This window comes from Plectropomus leopardus, chromosome 9 (assembly GCF_008729295.1).
Source record: "Plectropomus leopardus isolate mb chromosome 9, YSFRI_Pleo_2.0, whole genome shotgun sequence".
Taxonomy (NCBI): Eukaryota; Metazoa; Chordata; class Actinopteri; order Perciformes; family Serranidae; genus Plectropomus; species Plectropomus leopardus.
The window spans coordinates 29781859-29802428 of NC_056471.1; the positions used below are offsets into that span (position 1 = coordinate 29781859).

The following is a 20570-nucleotide window of genomic DNA, read 5'->3' on the forward strand; positions in this document are numbered from 1 at the left end:
ACATTTTCAGCATTTGGCTCATGATTTTATCCGGTGGGAAACGCAGTGAATCTCGCACTAGAATTAATTCCCACACTGCCAATTTTTCAAACTGTAGTAACTGTGATTAACTGTTGTAATCTAGGAGTTTAATAGACAGTACCTCCAACTATTTCCAGCCTGGGGTGGCTCTCCTCTACAGTGGATACTCAGACCCTTTCATACATATTTTATACATAAAAACAGGCAGCTGCAGGCCAGCAGGGAGGTCATGACTTCAGATACTTGTCATTTTTTCTACACTTCTTTGGGGTGAATATTCTCATTATTGCAGAGCCAACATGCTGACAAATGAGAAATAGTAGCAAAGAGAGTGAAACTGTAGAAAGTGAAACTGCAGATGATGTAAAATGAGAGACAATTGGTGGAGTTCCTTATTTGCAAATGTTTCTATCTGAATACCAAATATTTCATCACTTAAAATGGTACCAGTTGATCCAAATACAAGTCGTCAGCTGCTATCAGGCCACTACTGACTTCCTGGCAGTGTTTGGATGTTTTGTGTATTCATGTTTACAATGAATAAACAAAAAAATAGACTTTTCATACATATAGGCAGGCAGCCTAAAGGGCGTTAGCACAATGTACCGTTATAACTTGGATAAATCATGACCTTGCTAAACTTTTTCAGTCCTTATTGAAGAGTTTCAAGCTGGAGTTCAGGACTTTTACATATTAATGAAGGTCTGAGTTCACACAAAGCTGATTAAGTTTATTGCTGCCAGGAAAAGCTCTCTGTTTCGCAGTATACCTGAGTTGTGTTGTCTGTAGCAGCTATCTCTGCCAGCACCTAACAATGGATACGTTTTTTATCAACCAGCCTGAACTCAAGAGGGCAGGAGGGGGTTAGAGCCCATAGTGCAGAAAAAGCTAAGAGTGTGATGGAAGCTATGCAGAAAAATCCTACGAAGCCTGCAGGAAAGCTTCAGGAATAGATGCTCCAGAAAAAATGAAAGTAGGTTTTCAGAGGAAATATTTGGGGAGAAAAAGTTGAAGAGAGGGGGGTGTGCCAGAGGGGGGCAGAGGACGTGACAAAAGTTTCACACTCAAGCTTTATAACCACATCTTTATGCAGACCACTTGTCCTTGTCTACATGGACATGGGTATTTTTGAGAAAAGGATTTTTACCTCATTATTTCTCAAAAAACTGCTTCTACACAAGTACTATAATTTAAAAAATGTCCAAATGGAAATGCAAAAGCATAATTGAGGGACTGTTAAGAGCATACCAAACCAAAAGGAGGCAATATGAGTGTAAGACTAAAACCATGCAAAGAAGAAGATGTTGGCCAATTAGAAACCCGGAAAAAAGGTCACAAGGCCCATTACCCACATGTACTTCTGTCACAGAGTGCCCCAGGGACAATGTTTTTCTTTAGACCAACCCGCAAGCTAACGTAACCCTGGTTCCTTCGTCAAAAAGCCCATTTCCGATTTTTCCATCGGATTTTGGATCATTGCAAAAAATAAGCTCTGCGGCAAACAAACATTTATGATACCTACATGTTTTGTTCAGTAAGGGAATCCTCACAAATGAACGCCTAAATGTGTGTTAACCACAGACCTTTTTTTCGGGCCTCTAACCAAAAACTGAAAAACTGAAAAAACCCATTGACTTCCAGATTAGGGAGCTGGAGGGGCTGAAATGCCAATTAATTTCTGGGTTTTAGGACTCATTACTGGGGTTTTCTGTTGTGGATATCTTCTCCTGTGGCTTAACAGTGAAACACAAAGTGGTAATTTTATGCTAAGAAAGACAGCTATAAGGAGATGCCCACTTGATTTATCTAAGTCATACTGCTGAACCCTACTATTAACTTACTGAACTTTGAATATATTCTTACACAGAACAAGGACTGGACTTTTTTTTTTACCATCACTTACACTGAAAGTGCATTAGGATCCTTTCATGGTCAGTATGAACAGCAAACAAAAACTGTTTCAGTGACTTAGTTGTAAAATACTGAACCTATCCATAAAGACTGTTTCCTCTGTGAAGTAAGTGATGCACACTGCACACAATGATGGATAACTCGGAGGGTGTGGGCTGAACATGTTTGGGAGTAAAGCTTTAAGTTTACTCCACGCTTCTATGAGGCTATTACATCATCTCACTGAAACTCATCTCTCAGAAAATGGACCGCGGGAAACTCAATCCACTCTCCACTCTGTTTTATAGTCTCCGCGGTAGAAGAGGCAGTAGCCGCTGGGGATGTAGCCACAGCACAAAAGGCTTGGGAGAGCTGCCTTTGCCTCTTGTGCTATGACTGAAGGGATCCAGGAGTGTACTTAGTTTGATGTTCTTTGACTTTCTGTCTTGGCTGGAACGAAGCCTGGCTATTAGAAATTCCAAGGCAATATCCTAGAAGCCCAGACGCAAGAGTCTGAGAGCATCCTCACAGCTCTTATTAAATCTCCCCAGCTACCGGGCAGAGACGCTGCAGAGGCTCTAATGAAGCAATTACAGGCAGGAGAGGGTAGAGTACCAAGCCCAGGCACAGACTGCTTTTTACCGCCTCTACAAGGTTGACAGTGAGGCACAGAGGAGTGGCAGGGGTGATATTTATTTTCTAAGAGGTGTTAAAATTGGATTAGGAGGGGTGAAAGACACCCAGGTAAGGGTGAGGACAATCAAATGGCTAAACCGATGAGCAAGGAGAGTAAAAACACCAAAAACAAATTTATATTTACCAAGCCTGCAGTGTGAGGCATACAGTACACCTGACAAACAACCTATGTCAGTCTGCGTAGCAATATAATTTTATTTGTTTACAATGTTCTTAAAGGGAAACTAATTCAGTATACTTACATGATGTTAGAAAATGTTGAATTATTGTGTTAGTCCAACTAAAATTTCACTTTTAAAACACGTGTAAACATGTTGGTCCTGAACTGATACTGCATTAAGTCGAACTAACGGACCAACATAAAGTGACTGATGGTCGGTTTACTCTTTCATATACGCCTCAACCAGACCTGAACTGCCCTAGCGGTTCTATGCATGCTCCACATTGCCGGGCCTTGACCCAAACATAAATTTGTAAAAGAAAGACGCAAAAAACAAAAATGAAGTAAAAGGAAAGAAAACAAAATAAAAAATAAGGTAAAAAGTAAAGGGTACAGGATATACAAAACGTATGGCGCCCAAAATGTATCCATGTTTTCACTGTTCGACAGTACGTAATAATTACAAACAATGATAAACATAAAGCAAAAGAAATGTCTCAAAACAAAATGACTCGCTTCACATATTCGAAAAGGATGGAGAAGTAGAAACTTACTTAATCCCACCCCTTCCCCAAAAGGCATTACATTTTAATTAACTAGCTTCCTTATCCATTTAAACCTATACAATGAGCAATTAAATATATACATACACCCACACACATTTCATTTCTACAATTTTTCAACATTGTTTGCAGAAAAAGAGAAATATAAAGCAGGCAAAGAATAAGCAAAACTGCATCTCCTGTAAACACCCAGTGATGTCAAAGCCCCTCTTCATCCCTGTACCTCGTGGAAACGTGTTTTTATACAGATTTTTAAACTGGTTTATGTCTGGACGCTGTTTTAGCAGTTTAACACATAAACTGTTCCGTGGTTTAACTCCATAGATTGATAAACAAAAACTTTTTCGGGTGGTCCTTGAACCATGCGATTTAAAATTAAATTTTCCCCTCCCGAACACTGAACAATTTTTGAATATTTTCTAGAAGTAGTTTCTTAATAACCTTAAACATTATTTGTGCAGTTACATTTTTTGTGCTGGTGACTCGTTTCGAGATGCAATGTGACGTTACAGGACTCATGGGACTCGATAAATAGCATCAATAAGCTCAAACATTATTGATTTTTAGGTTTTGAAAAAAGCAGATACAAGCAGGGCCAGGTTTGTATCCCCGTCCCTGATCATACCTGAGGGTGTCTGCTTAGAATCAGTGCAATAATTTAAAGGTTATTATATTTCATATTGGATATATGTGACAGAATCAGAGCAGAGGATGAGACGAAAACCTCCCTCTTCTGTCAGCCAGCCTTTACTCTGAAGGCGGCAGGGTCAAGTCCCACAGGAGCTGCCAAAAAGCTGTGGTTGTAAACGTGAATGAGTAATGTTCACGGGGTTAGCGTAGTGCTGTGGGGATTTGATTCACACGGATGTCAGTCATGCCGAAAACGCACACGCTGCTGCTCACATGCTCTGGCTACAAATGCGCTGTCTTGGTAACGCGGACGGGCTTGTTGTCAGCGTGTGATCAGATCCACCAAACACGCAGCAGATGTGAAGTTCAGGACAGACAGAGTTCATCCTGTGTGTTTGTGAACTAGAGGCAGAAAATTGGGCTCAGCTTTGACGGGACAAATCTGATGGGAACATTTTGTAGATTCAATCAGTTGATTTACATAAACACCAATAATTTCATCACAACCAGATGAAGGCAATACTCTGATTAGTACAGCTGTCGTATTACATTCAGCGGGTTAAATCAGGTAAATGAATCTTGAAATCTAAATAAACATAAACTGATTAACAAGCCTGCATTAATGTAAATGATCAAATTACAGTGCCATGTAATTACATTAGACTGATTCCTCTCACAGCGATGAGTCTTGGCACCAAAAAGGGTGACTGAGAGAAACAAAAGTGTTTCTATATGCAGTCAGAAAACATGTTAGCAGAAAATCAAAGTGAAATGTATTAACATCACAGATTACACCCCGCTCTACACACAAACATTTAGACACAAGTTTGGAGTGAAATGAATTGAAATTGTTATAATGGCGTTAGTAACGATGCAGTAATAATGAGTGAACGTCTGCAGCCTTGTTACGTTTGGTCTGATGCACTACTGAACCTGAGTAACCCAACTCGCCCAAAATAGTGTACATGTTTAGTCTTTCTTTTGTATTTGGTGCATATTAATAAACATTGCATTAGCATTTATATGAATAAATTTGGATTCCCCTTAAGTAGCTTTATGATTGAAAAAGTCCTCTTATTCCCAAGTGTCTGCCTATAAATTATCTTTGATATCAGCTTGTTTGAGTTTTTTATTGAAGCTGTATGATGTTCACACTGAGTGAGAGATTCAAACTCATGACCCCATGTGTTTTAAGGCTGCACCGTGTGATCAAATGGAAATATTGTGAATTTCTTGTGTATTTATGTATTTACGTACATTTAGATACATTTGATTAAAAATTTAGCATGAAATATTTGGAAACTTTAGGTTCTCCACTATTTTTAAGAGTAATTACTAATTTTAAATAAACTTTTGAAGGTATGAGCTATGGTTGGCTGCACAGCATGAGTTTGTTAGCTTTATGTGCGTAATCTGGAAAGGTTAGTGCCGGGGTAAACAACTTGCGGCTCTGGAGCCGTACGCAGCTCTCCAGCCTCTCTCCAGTGGCTCCCTGGGGCTTCGACAAAATGTTACATGGAAATGAATAACAGTTATATTGGATTTTTCAAAAGTTGTCACTGATTTTAAATAAACTTCTCTAGAATTAAACAATACTGCACTCTCTGACTTTATGCACAGCGTGAATTTATAAGTTTACTTTATACACTTAATCTGAAAAGGTTAGTGCCTCAGTGAGCAACTTGCAGCTCTTGAGTCACACTTGGTTCTTTACCTTCTCTTCACTGACTCACTGTGTGTTTCAAAAAATATTATATGGAAAGAGCTGACCATTATTTTGTTTTGTAACAAAATTTGTATTTATTTTTCATCTTTTTCAAAATCTGATTTATTGTAAAAAATAAATAAATAAATAAATAAACAAAAATATGTAGCCTATACACAGAAGAAAAAATGTTTTGACATTTTGTCAGCTAAACATTTTGTGTGTCACAGATCTGCTGCCTTGTCCTCTAAATTTTGCTGAGCCCTGACAGCGGTGGCAAGTCTTGAGTCTCCTAGCTTGGCTACCAATGAACTCCAAATCCCAAAAAGCAAAAGTGCTAGGGGAAAGTAGAGAATTTCATATTGCTTGGACAGATTTGTTTGCTTTTGCTGCCAAAGCTGCAAAGTTACAAATAAAGTATAAATCAACAGGTACCAAAAAACATATCAATAAAAAACCCCACTGCAGAGTATCCACCTTAAGTAAAACATATCAATAAATGCTCATTTAAACCTCAGTAAATACAAACATATGGATTTCTTCCCATCGCGCTGTAATAAAAACTATTTTGGAGCTGCTGCTGACAGAGATGCTACGCAGGTCAGTATCTGTGGATTAAAACTACTGTCTCTGTGACGACAATATCAATACCTCTAATCGTGTTCGGCGACAAATGATGACAATGTCCACAACATAACAGAATCTCCACGTGACAAAAGTGTCACATAACACTTTTTTTTTTAAAATACGTCATTTCTGTCAAGAACTCTTCAAAAGTGTTGCACGCCCAAGTATAAATAAAGCTTTATTCCTCATGTTCATGTGATCACTACTCACTACTCACTGCTACCGGCAGCCTGTGTGTGTGTGTGTGTGTGTGTGTGTGTGTGTGTGTGCGCGCGTGCATGCATGTGTGCGTGTGTGTGTTTGTGTGTTACTAACGTATCATGTCTTGGCTCATGCATAAATACATGTAGTGTGTAGTAAACCTGCATGTTGCATCAGTCCTGCCAGCTGCAGGAAGGTCTCACCGTACATATTTAAAAAACAGCAGGAGCTTTCAGTCTGTGCTGTTCAGCTCTGATTCCACATGAGCCGCTTTATAATGAGAAAATGACAGATAGAAGATCCTCCCTCTGTTCTGGCCGAGTGGAAGACCTCTGCCTCATGCTGTTACCCAGCATGCATTTCAGCAGTCTATTTCAGTTGCTGGGTGTCCAACACTGTTAACACAAAAGGTCCCAACATTATGGGCTTAGTAATTCATGCTAATCATATGGGGTCTAATTAATGATAATGCAGGCGGCAGTGAACTGAGCGCTCGGCAGACTGCACTCTGAATCTCAGACAGCCAGTTTAGATTTGAGGAGTCTGTCCTCACAGGAGATATTTGCTATCTGAGACATTAACGGGGTGAAAGACGCAGACCACAGCGTCCTTAGCTCCACTGAGGATGTCTCCTAGCATTCTTCACTACATCACTTACTCTCAAATAGAGACAAAAATGCAAAAAAAATAAACAATCTTAAAAAGCAGTGCAGGCTAGGACTAGGCTACAAATAGATTTTATCGATGAATGCGAATTTTCAGCTTAGGACGAAATTTAAAACTTAATATCAAATTTTTTTGTCTTTCACGTCCTCCGCTGCTCTCTTTAGGCTTCTGTAGTTCATAATGAGCTGCGACCTCGCTTCCCTCCCAGAGATACACACACACGACAACATGACAGCGAACATTAATGACAATGAAGAGTGCTTCGACCAACCTATTTTAACATCTCAAACAGAAGCATGCAGCCAAGTGGGAGAAATATGTCTCACTCCGAGACGCACAAGACCACATCAGCCCACAAACACCCAATAAAAAGCAGCCGATATTAGTGGAGTCATTTTTCAATTGTGTCCCGTATGACAGCAAAGAGACCCACTGCAAAGCTGTTACTGATGCAGTCGAGCTGCATGTCACGACAGAAATGGTGCCCAAATATACAGCGGAAAGCCTCGGTCAATCCACATGCCCAAAACTACTGACCTCGAGTACATGCTAGCAAGCACATAGCAAGCATGTTGTCGTGCCTCGTCTTTACATCGGTACACGTGAAAAGATCCCCAGAGAGCTGGAGGGGATGTTGTTTGACTTCACTACAGCAGACTTATGGTCCAGTAACATTATTTGTGAACATCAAACTTTCGTTGAATGACGGTTGCATGATTTCAGAGTTGGTCATTTTCAATACTCTACTGTTTCAGATGTAAAACTGTCCAAAATGCATTACTGACTTGAAACCGTCTACATTTTTCAGTTTGCTTTTGCTATTTTTTATTCCTAAAATCAATGCAACACTTGTTTTGAGTTTGTCAATTGTAGTTTGTTTTTTAAGAGGGAAAAAAAAATCGTAAATTGAGTCTGAAAAAAACCCACCAAAAAACCCACCAGAGGTTTAATTTTTAGGGCATATTGCCCAGCCATGGTGCAAGCTAAAGCAATTATCACCATAAATAACTCTCTAATTGTGAATATTGGAAGATAGACCCAAAATATGTTGTAGCATCCCCAAATTTCAAAGTGCCCTCCAAGCTCACAGAATAATGCTTTAGGTTACGCTCAGGGTGTTACTGTACGTGGTCACGCACCAACATACAGAAACAGAAGTTAGAATTTGTCATCATGGAAAAACAAACAAACAAGTGAAACACTTTTAAAGTAGCAAAGAGCAATGTCATGATCTACGGCACAAATTCAGGATTTACAGATTTAAAGTTTACATGTAAAGCAAAAAAAGAGGCAATATGATGCAATACTTTCTAAGGAGCTATGTCACATGTTCTGAATTAATCACCATTTTTACACACTGCCTTTGAAGTCCTGGTGATTTTGATCAGACCATGTGTCTCTATGCCTTCAGGGAGTGTTCAGTGTGTTGCTATTTTCCCCTAAAACCACATACACACATGTTGGTTAACTTAAATTTCTGATCACATTTCACTGTCCTCAGAGCGCTCTCTTTTTCATATGGATTATCATTTTTGACACTATCTCCAGGATATTTTATTTTATCCTCCTTGTTTTGCAGCAGCTTCATCTTTTTAGAGTTGGTGGGGAGGTGAATGGTATCCCATCATGTCAATTCATAACCTCAAGATGAAATGCAGAGAGTGAATCAGAGAGCGCTACGACAAAAACATGAACAAAGTTTTTCTAGTTCACTTCTGCCTTGGAAAAGTAAAACATAACCTCTTCGGGAGCCAAGTCACTTGTCAGTCAGTGTGTTTGAATTTAAACACTGTATGGGCTTTCGGGGAAAAAGGCTCACAGTAATTCCACTCTGATTTACGTGACAAGAGATATTAGCACTGAATAGTGTTTAATTATTAATAAAATGACCCAATTAATGAGTGCAAACAAATTTTATCACTGGTTCACTTACATTATACTGAAGGGACATCACCAGAGGCCAGATTTATAAAGGATGCACATAAAACATGTAAGTCTTTTCCCACACATAAACTGGTGTTTATAAAGACAAACACACAGCTTTGGTTAAGACAGCTGTGGGTGATATATGGTGATATATATGTTGTTTGAAGGCAGTTTGTCAGTTTCAGGAACTATGTTATTGTTTTTGCAGGCTGCAGAGTGTTAAATATCAATAAAATGCACATTTATAAATTGAATTTAAAATTCTTTATGCATGAAGAATTTCAGCATTTTTTTAATACATTTGAGCCGTCAACTCCCTGTTTATGGTTAGCTGAGGCCGCGTCCACGACAGTACATCCTACTCCGTATTTATCAGAGGAGGGAGGTGGCTGGGGTGCGAATTAAACTATTTAAAATATATATAAATTACACTTTCAAGTTGCATGTCCCTTGCTTAAGCCAAAATTAACCACACAAGTCCATCCTCAGTGCTTACATTTTTTTTAAATGCCTGACCTATTTAGCAGCACCTCTCCTCCCCTTATAAGTGACGAACAGTCCATAACGTAAACACCAAGATGTTTCTACATCCATTTACAGCAAAGTTTGGGAGAGAGGCCTGAAAATGTGAGATTGTTTCCACAATGATTGGGAGTGAGATTCATGAATCAAACGACAAAAATCCAGATGTGCAGTTTTAAAAATATGATGAAACTGAAACTTTTTTTCTGTCTTTGTCCGTAGTTTTAGCTCTGAATCTGCACAGTTTCACACATCTGGCCCCAGGAGCTCAGCAGCTACACTCATATACAATACTACAAATAAATACGTGTAGAGATTTCATCCATCTGTGAACACATTCCTCCACATACATGTAAAAGTTTACAAAAAAACCTCAAAGTACTCCAGAAATTACTGCCAGTTTTGTACTTCTCGTTCCTGTAATCGTCAAGTTCAGATAGCCGACAATAACTTAAAATAACTGACATTTGATACTTTGTTGAACTGTTTTTGATGGCAGCTATGAGGAGGGAACGAGTAATCCCAGTGAAATGCCTCACAGTCACCTGCTGCTGACACAATTACACGAACACAATCTATCAGACACAAAACAAGTACACAATAAGTCCCACACACACAGACTAACACAACCAAACACACTCACACACATCTTCTGCCTCCTGTCACCCACACATCACTCATTCAGCAGCCTCCATGGGGACTCATCACACGCAGGGCTATTTTTAGGGGATTCATTAATAGTGAGATGAACTTCTCTTTGTCACAGAAGACACGATGACAAGGAAGATGTCGCTTGCTGACTAAATGTCAAGCTGCTGGGATGTCCTCACGGGGAAATCGTTTCTGGTGACAGAGCCAGGTTTTGGAGCAGTTACAGCCAACAAAACATAAAATCTAACTTTACACAAGTGGGCAGGAGTGGCTTAAGTGACAGCATTCAGCAGGGAAAAGAGACTCGCTGAAAAATATCTAACTTAATGACAAATGTGTGTTCTGAGTCACACCAAAGAAGAAAATGTGTTATTAACCACCCAGCCAGATTTGAATGATTAAAACATCTCATTACGTCCACGTAGACGTATGATCGCTGCCCAGCACGTAGACACCACACAAAGGCAGCTTTACACAAACCGCCGCCAAGCTAATTAACTGCAGAGGTCATTGTCAGAGTTTCCTGTGCATCCCATAATTTATCACATCTCCTGGAGAGACCTCACTCTTACTAATCATTTAAATTCGTCCTTATTTCTGGTTTCTACCTTGAATCCATTTTATTTTTTACTAATTATATTTTTTGCCTTATCCTGGGCTCTTTTATGGTCTGTGAGTTCTCGTAGTGCGCACGCCACAAATCAACACAGGAAAAAGAGTCTAAAGGGAAATCTGCGTGGTGAAACTAATTGATGTACGCAGCTTGGTCGGGGTTCTCTCTAATTTATTGGAGACATTTGCGTTACAATAGTGATGATATGGCAGATTGTTGAAGAGGAGGGAGTAAAGATATGGGGAGGCAAAGCTGCAGGGCACGCTGATGTCATTCACCGCTAAAAGGTGCTTTCTGTCTCAGGAGGAGGATTTATAATCCACAAACAGCAGCATTTCTATTGCAGATAAAGCTGCCTTTCATTGCTTTGTGTCACTGTGTTTAAACTTTGTGGTCAGCAGGGTTAAGATAAATACAAGCCAAAGATTTATTTAAAAAAAAAAAATTCTTAGCCTGGTGGTTAGCTACTCCGGCTTGTGTTCACTTCTTTTTAGCATATCTGGGACTGATCCTCCTTTACCGGGAAGGTCCTCGTACGTGTCCACAGACATATTTTTCTCAGCAACAAGGAAGCGTTCATCTAAACACTGAATGAACAGTAGAAACTTATGTGACTTTAAACCTAATCACATTATTACACTTTTTTTAGGATACCCCTAAAAAAAGCAATTCGTAGGTGATATTTTATCTTAATTTATTTCCAGTTTCGAATCTGGGTTTGCAAAACATGCAGGTTGGTTTGCAGTTGCTGGATGATAAATGTATGAAAATAACTTAATATTTGAATCCTCTGACTGCATCAATACTTTTAAGTTCTTACAAAATCTCTTCTGGGTCAGCTGCCGCCAGTAAAAATCGAAATTACTGATGGGGTGAAGGCAAAAATATCGAGTGGAGAATACAGTAAAAAAAGATCAGACCATCAACTTATTTTTGGTAAATTATGTTGAAACAAAAAAAAAAAAGTGATCTCTGTAGAATACAAATAATGTTGAAAACTAAACAAAAAACATGCATCTTAATAATAAGTTACGTATTGGTACACATTTTTCATGATAATATCAATCTACCGCTACAACACAAAGACATGTGAAGGTAAAGCCGTACTTCACTAATGCAAAAGATCCTCTTCATTAATCTGATACTGTCTCTGCGGAGGATGAGGTGGAGTCGAGCCATATGGTGTCCACATACATGTGTTTATTAACAAAAGACAATGTGGATCAACCAAAACAATGAATTTAACTTGTGTTTATGTTCTACAGCCAACAACTGTAACCAGAAATGGAGACAGAAATGAAACGAAAAAAGGGCAGGCCACATTGGGTCAATAGCAACATAAAACTTTGAATGATGTTCTTATCTGCCCAGATTAACTGATCTGAATCAACATGTATACATGTGGTTGCGTGCTTCCACTGAGGTGTCTGTTCACTTTGCAAACTACACGTTGATCACTGATATGCTGCAGAGTTACTTTTATCCAAACCTATCTTGGATCACTTTGATTCCAGTAATTCTGAGCACAGGTGCGGTAGACTCAGATAGAAACTAATAACAAAACTGCAGCCAATAAACATCATCTATTTGTGGCTAACTGTGAGAGTAGAAATGAGGCTTCTGCAAGTGTGCCCAGTTTCACAATGATTTTGATTTATAAAGCAGAACTAGGCGTACCTGCAAGCATTATAAATCCGACAAAAATAATGGGTTTGCATATATCTGTCTATGTGTGTAGACAGAGTTTTAGTCTTAAATCTAAAGTTTTTTGCATCTGGTCCCGAGCCAGTGAGTCCACATAATGGCAAAAGGCCACACTATTAAAAGCAATCAGTGTGATTTAACACTTTGCAGAACTTCCCTAAAAAACAGACTTTGAGAACTGACACCAGAGAAAGTATTAACCCTTAGTGCCAGCTTTAATATTTCCCACACTCATGTTGCTATGCACACAAAATGCACTTTTCAAAATCAAGCTTTAAAAATGTTTATACATAAATATTATTTTCTTCTTTTATTGAGTTTTTAACCAGCATCAAAATCATAAATATCAAATATCCTTTAACACTCAGAATTTTATTTTATTTTTATTTTTTTAAATCACAGCCTGGGGTTTCTCAGTGATTTGCAGCGACATTGATTATGACAGTGCACCTAGTGGAAATAGCATATATTTTCTCGATATGCTAAATATGGTAAAAAAAAAAAATAGTAAAAGTTCTAAATTTCAAGGCCAAAGCTCAGAATGACACCCAGAAATAATAGCGTGCTTTAGCGTCTGTGGGATCAAAAACTGCTTTTGAATGAGCTGAGCTGGAAATTCCAGGATTAAAGAAAAACGCACAGTCTTGCCAAAATGTATGCCACATGAATGAACACGGCCAAAATTATCAAAAAATGAAGAATGAAAAAGCTCATAAAATGCACCAAACAGTCCCTAAGGGTTAAACTTCAAGTCCTTCTCCAGAGTGCTTAGAGACTGAGAGCTAAATAATAAAATGCAAATTATTGCTGATTCAGTTCAGCATAAGTCTGATTGGTTCGAGGTTTAATAGAGAGCAGAAATTTGTAATGAAGTTCCTGTTTACAGAGTAAATTACCTGCTCTTTGAGTTTCCTCAACAGTCATCACTTTATACAAGCTGTTTTGTTTTGTTTTGGACAGCTGACATTTACTTTTAAATCGTACTGTTAATATTTGCTTGAAAGGTTAATGATTTCTGTAACCTTAATCTCTCCGGCGATGGTTTATAAATATGTAACCTTCAGTTTTTCATATCCTCATGGAAAGAGTAGTGTCTGCCTCCCTGCTTCACATATCAAAGTACAGCTGATACTGTAGAGTTCAGTGATTTACTTATAAACACAGGCTGCGGTTACACTCGTTTGTGTGAAAAATGAAAGGGTCAGCTGGTGTGATGTCTAACCACGCTTCTAGCTGTTAAATCAATTGTTACGCTGCTTTCTCTGCCTGGATGTTTTTAAGTTTAATCAAAAAAATTATGTGTACTTGAGAGGACATTTTAACTTGTCTTTTGGCTCTTCTCGAGTTTTTTAAAATGCTGCTGTGTTTCCGTGACCTTCTGATGCTGTTTGCACAACTCAGAGCCCTACAGGCGGTTTGGCTCAGAGTTTAGTATTCATCTCATTCCCTGACTGTTTACAGTGGAATTAATGCTCTGTTGTCTCCCATCAAACTACTGCAGCCAGTTTTTAGACAGAACAGACAGCGACTTACACAGCGTCCGTATGAGGAAGAGAAAAAAAAATTGCCCTGTCTTTAGTGGGCTGTCATGCCCAGAGCAAAGGCCCTGGAGTCAAAACTATTCAGTGTCTGGTTAAATTCTTTATAGGACACAATAGTGCAGTGAGACGCCAGTTCAGACTGTGACCTGGCAAAGCTCTGAGAGGACAAATAAAACAGTGCATAAAAAGGGACAAAACAAGAGCTAGTCGAGAGGAAAAAGGCAGTTAGATGGAACAAAAACAAACTACCAGAGGCTTAGCTAAATAAAATGGTGGCGAAATTAAAAATAAATGGGGCAAAATTGACTATAGCAGTTGAAGGGTCTGTATACCAGTGAATTAAAAGTGGACAATAAAAATTGTTCCCGAAAGGACTGTTAACATTGAGTGAAATATTGGCTTTATGAAATCAAACAGTGGCTAAAATGGTTGCTATTACCTGTCGCTGTGACCACTTTACATGCTAAAATATGTGTTATTGCCGCTAGCAATGTCAGCTGAGAAATAAGAGCTTTTTACTGAACAAATACAGAACAGTATGTGTGAGTAGGGCTGGGCAATATGGCTAAGAACAGGAGGACACAAATGTTCAAATCAGCTGGCGAATACTCAGTTCTGTTAAGTTTAAAGGCTGCTTTTTGCTCCCGTGTAAAAATGTAAAAATAATCATTAAAAAAAAAATCATACAGTGATTATGGCTTAGACTATTATTTATGTTTTCTATTTAAAACATGACAAACATTTGCCAAACAGCAAAACATTTCACAAATCAGAGGTAGATTAAAAATAATTATAACCAAAATAATGTCAATAAATGGCCAAAGAAATCTTAAATCTGGTCAGAAGAGTGTCAAACTCTTTGTGGACATTTTGTCAGTATTTTAGCGTTAATGTAAACAATATAAATCAACAGGACAAATATGTGAATTGTGGTCCTGTGCTTTACACCCACAGCATGTCATTTCAATATAAACAAAACAAAGACGGACTTTGATGATGTCGTCAAGTAACCTGGGATCATTTATTGCCGAAAATCTGACTATCCTCAGACAGAAATCAGGTTTATGGAGAAGGAAATGTATGAAAGTTTTCTTTCTGGCACCTTTAGACACATCACATGTCTGATCTCCTTCTTATTCTAAATAATGGCAGGTGGCAACTGGCGTTTAAATTTATTAGCTTTGTATTACACATTAAGATGCAGTTTTTTTTCTGTGTGTCTACACTGTAGAGCTAAAAATGATGTTACTGTAAAAGCTGAATATTTTCATACCAATACTGTTTGTTTAAAACTATTACAATGACTGCACTGATCATTTTCTTACTGAGAGACGGGATAATAGACGTCCAGTCTCAGCAGTGTGAAAGCGGGGAGGGGCTGAAGGGCGACTGTCCGAGCTTCGCAACTACAATCGCGCTGAATGCAGGCCATTGTTGGAGTTTGTAAAAGCTATGGAGCCACCAGACCATGTAACACTCACTTCCCAGCCCCCAGTAGTGGCCTAGATACTGGGGCACTGCACTAGTTTGATGCTCCTCTTCTTCTGCTGTTGCGGGGTTTCCACCCTGAGGGAGAGTTTCATGTGTCATTTGGCTTTGGCTCAAACAGGAATTACAGCCCTTTTACAAAAGCTGCTCGAGGTAAATCTTCCTCCCACTGCGTTTGAATTGTCCCCTGTGGTCAATCAGAGACACGCTATCAACAAGCAGCCATACGGCCATGCAAGCACAGTTTGAGCTGGCGGGCCAGTTTAGGCGGTGCTGGTAACAGAGAAATGTGATGATGCAGCACAACGGCACTCATTTTCACCAAGTGAACAGCTGAAATGATAAATGGCATTTTTAAAGGCCAATGGTCCTTTAAAGAGCAGCTGCTACCTGAAAATTACTCTCCAGTGTTTTGGAAACAAGGGTGGTACGAGGTATACTAGGCAGTGTTTAAAAAAAAAAAAAAGAGTGTGTAACAGTATATTTATTTGCAGAAACTGATGTTTGTGGGTGTGTAGCGCTCAGGTGCCACACCAGAAGCATCATGCATCTAACGAGGGCTGCACCTGATTACACAGTAAAATACCAATATTCTGCAATTCTGGGGGGTTTTTCTTATTATGTTTTACAGTCTGTACAGGGCTCAGAGACAAGCTAACGACGCTAATAACAGATTGCAAACACACAACAACATTTTTTGTCAACATATTAAACAAAAGCTAGAAAATGTGTCGTATTTAGTTGCTCTGAATCGCATCATGTCAGCTACAGTCTATACCAAAGAGTACCATGAAAGTCAAGAGCGCTCACTCTGCAGCAAAGTCTGGGGACCAAAATGTCCCAGAAGCACACGGCACAGCATACTGACCGGCAAGTAGTACAAAAATAAAAAAGGTCTTGATTTGAAGCTATTTCAGTCAACTGAAAGGTCTCTGACCGATGATTCGAATCTTTTAGAATTTAAGTCTGTAATGCTCATTCAAAAATGCCAACAGGATGGACACATGAACACAACCTGATGTGGAAATAACAAAGAATATTTACTGTGTGCTTATAAACATCACAATTGCTGTTTCTGCTTCAGAGCTCAACAGCTAAATTTTTTTAAAGATTACATAATACAAAAAGTTTGTTTCAATCTCGCTCCATCGTAGCTTTAGCTGTTCTTCTGCTTTCCTCGAGTCTGTTTCTTTATTTGAACACTGAGCTGAACTGCCACTAAAATTGATTTCATTCACTTGACAATCTCTGCCACCGATTCATCATGATCAGTTGTTCTCTGACGGCCGACAGTGACCGATGGCCGACCGTAAGCTTGGTGCGCCAGAGAAAACGACGAAAATCACAAACCCAGCGCCGAGAAAAAGGGAGAAAAAATCAAAAACATCGAGGCATAACATCAAGCAAACAGAGCTCATTCAAAACAAGAGTGAATCTGGCCAATGTGTTCACAAACAGTAACCAACAATTCCTGCATGGAGTACCCTAAAGTACTGAAAAAGTAAAAGTTTTTTGTATTTCACCATCCTCATGGCTCCCCCTTTGACACTGACATTTTGGAGATGAACTCCTCGATGTGTCAGAGCGTGTACGCTGGTGAAAAGTTCTACTTTATGCATTACACTTCACATCCTGTGAACTTAAACATTTTCTTCGCTGCTGTCTTGTAAAATTCATGTCTTTTTCTCTTGTATAAGTGAGTTTTATGGCATTGCTTATAAAAAAAAAAAAAATACTATTCCGCTGAGTGGACGGGAATATTTCTCTATCATGTGTGATATAAAAGACATCATTAAATTTAAGGTGGAATGAAGGCGAAACCACAAGGGGGGAGTGCGTCTTTATTGATGGAGGCTGTCGTGTTTCCTGTTGCCTTTATTTAGACGCTGTAGGCTTCAGTGAGAAAATAGGCTTTCTCACATAAATTCACTCGGCAGCGGCGCTCATGTATTTTCTATTATTCAGCTCCGGCGTGCCTTGCTTGTCATTCCGAGTTTGTTGTTTGTTTGATCATTTTGTTTTCCTACACAAATATGTTTTTTTTCCTCCATCTCTCTTCTTTCTGTTCTGTCTTCTCATTTTATTTCACCAAATCTCAAACAACAAATCTCAGCCACAACCAAACAAAACTACCAAACTCAAACCAAAGTGCTGAAGTAAGGCGGACAGTCGAGCACCACGCAGCTCGTTGGACAGTGCTTTGCGTTTTTTCTCAAAGAGTCTTTGTTTGGCTGCAGATTCCTGTGACCTCGCTGGACACCGGCGGGGAGAGGGAGCGAGCGAGAGACAAAGAAACAGAGAGGGAGGTGGATAAAGGGTGAGAGAGAGGGAGCTGAGGGCAGAAGAGGAGACAGCAGAAGAGAAAAAAAATAAGGTGTTGTAGGAAAACGAGAATGAAGTGTGAGAGATAGAAGCGTGAGAGAGGGGAACAATAAAAAGTTTGAAGAGAGAGAGTGAGAGATTGAGGCGTAGTGAAAGAGACGTAGATGAAAACAGACGAACCGAAGCAAAAAGAAATGAGAGAGAGGGCTGAAGAAACAACAGAGGAAAGTGTGAGCATTATAAAGACACAGACAACCAGCGACAGACAGAGAGGGAAGGTGTGTGTGTGTGTGTGTGTCTTTGTGCCTGTAAAAGAGACAAGGACAGCATGAAACCGCACTTGTGTGTCTGTGACAAAGTGAGAGGGCAGAGACGTGTTTGACAAAAGGCTTTTGTTGTGGAAGTGGCCATTTTGAATCTTCCCCTGGTTCAGGATGGCTCCACTGTCCCAGCCTAGTTGTTTGGCCTAGTTTCTCATTAAGTCTCCACTTATACGATGACGGCGTTTACTCTGCGTCGGCCTACTCACTATTTATGGCAAACATCGTTACAGTTCCTCCAGACGTGGCGCAGCTCGATGCCACACGGATGAAAAGAGTTTTTGCTCTCCCGGGGGCAGCACGTGATCCTGCAGCATTTGTTTTTGACGGGTTACACCAGTGGTTATGCATGTTTAAGCATATTAACTTTAAATCGCAAACACTTTTGAGATGTGCCAACCATTTTTCGAGAACTGTTTAGGTTTGTGTGTTCAAAGAGCTCTGGCATCCACATTTTGACACCGTTTTAATGAGAGAGAGAAAAAAAACTGGATTCACCGTCTTATTAATTTGCCTTTTTGACAAAATAATGTGGCACTGAAATGCTCCTCTGCAGCCATCTCTCAAAGCCCAGATGTCAGAGCGTCATAACATAACTGGTGTTTTTTTAAATGGTCAAAATGGCAGATGCTTTATTGGGCTAAGATAAAGCAACACTTTGAATAACTAGAGGCAGCTAAATGTTCGCTGAGATTGATTAGCTGTGAATGATTCGCTCTCTCCAGGACGTTTTTAGCTGCTATCCACTGACATTTATGCTGCACTTTCATTAATGTAGGGAGACATTTCAGTTTAATATGCAGTACCATTGCTGAAAGTTATGAATTAAGCACAAATGTCAAATATTTAATGGCTCCAGCTGCTTGTATTTCTTTACAAAATAAATATCTCAGACTGCTGAACTGCATTATTTGAATAAGATACAATTCAAAGATGTCACATTTAGTAGTTGAGATTTTTTACTATTTATCAATGACACAATTATCAAAACAAAAATCTACAGGATCATTTTAACCTTACTTAACTCAGATCTACTTTGTAATTACAATACTTTAAGTTTAATAAGGTGAAAATATCACCTCAGCAGTGCACTTCATGATAAGATAAAGTGTGTAATATTTGGCAGATTCAGAGTCTGAAATCACTGTAAAATCTCTAATTTAACAAGATGTCTGCACAACAATGCAGGTTAGATTAGATTGGATTAACAAAATTATATTCACAAAGGGAGACTTCACCAGCAGCAACCTATTATCACAAGACTGTAGAGATCAAACACACACACGCACGCACGCACGCACGCACGCACGCACGCACGCACGCACGCACGCACACACACACACACACACACACACACACAGCACACACACACACACAACACACACACACACGCACATGAGGTGGGGTTGTGTGAGATACTTATCCATAGCCAGTGTTAAAACTATTAAATTAGCCGCCATATAATTTGATAATCGATTAACTGGTTTGAGTAATTTTCTAAAAAGTAAAAAAAAAATTGGGGGGAAAAAATGTGAGGACATCATCTTGAGATTTGGGAAACAGTGATCTACATTTTTAAAAAAAATTCTGACATTTTATAGACAAAACAACTTATCGATAATCCAGCTTCTCTGGAGGGTTTTCTTAGCTTTTTTGTTTTTCTTTCTCTGCATGTTAGATTCAACTGCTTGGATTCCCATCATGACGACTTTAAGAAGTGGAGTTTAATTAATCATGTAACAAAAAGTTACCAGTTCTAAATGTTTTACAATAAGTCAGGCAAAAAACAACAACAAAAAAAGAAAACACAAAATATCCAATTCATTAAATCCCATTTTCCATGTCTGAGCATTTTTAAGACATCTGAGAGATTAATTTAAGCTGTTTTGATACAAATAATGACTAATTTTTAGATTACAAATAACTAAAATAATAAAATAACTACAACTTACTAATAACTAAAAATAAAACAGAATAAAATAATACACTAAAATATGACTAATGAATCTGCCTTGTACCATGAATTCAATGCCGTTTAAGGATCAGCTATAACCCTGATACCGACTGACATCTACTGTTTGTAATAAACTGTGAGAAGGCACATCATACAACCCCGCTTCAAAAGATCCCAGCTATCCCTTTAAAGAGTATGAATGGGGCATAACCTCACTTTGCATGCACTGTAGGCTCATACTGTACACACAGCTGTTGTGCATACCTACACAGAGACGCAGATAAACAGGCCCACATGCAGAGACCTCATTCTACCGTGAGTCAAAACACCCTGATTCATCTCCATTGATCTAAACCTTCCCTGTAGCCTC

The 20570-nt window shown here is 39.0% G+C and overlaps 1 protein-coding gene across 7 annotated transcripts in view; it reads left to right on the top strand.

Annotated features, from left to right (window-relative positions):
• Positions 1–20570, top strand: part of prom1a (prominin 1a) — a 102182-nt gene that overhangs the window by 45333 nt on the left and 36279 nt on the right. The gene's annotated exons all lie outside the window — the stretch shown is intronic.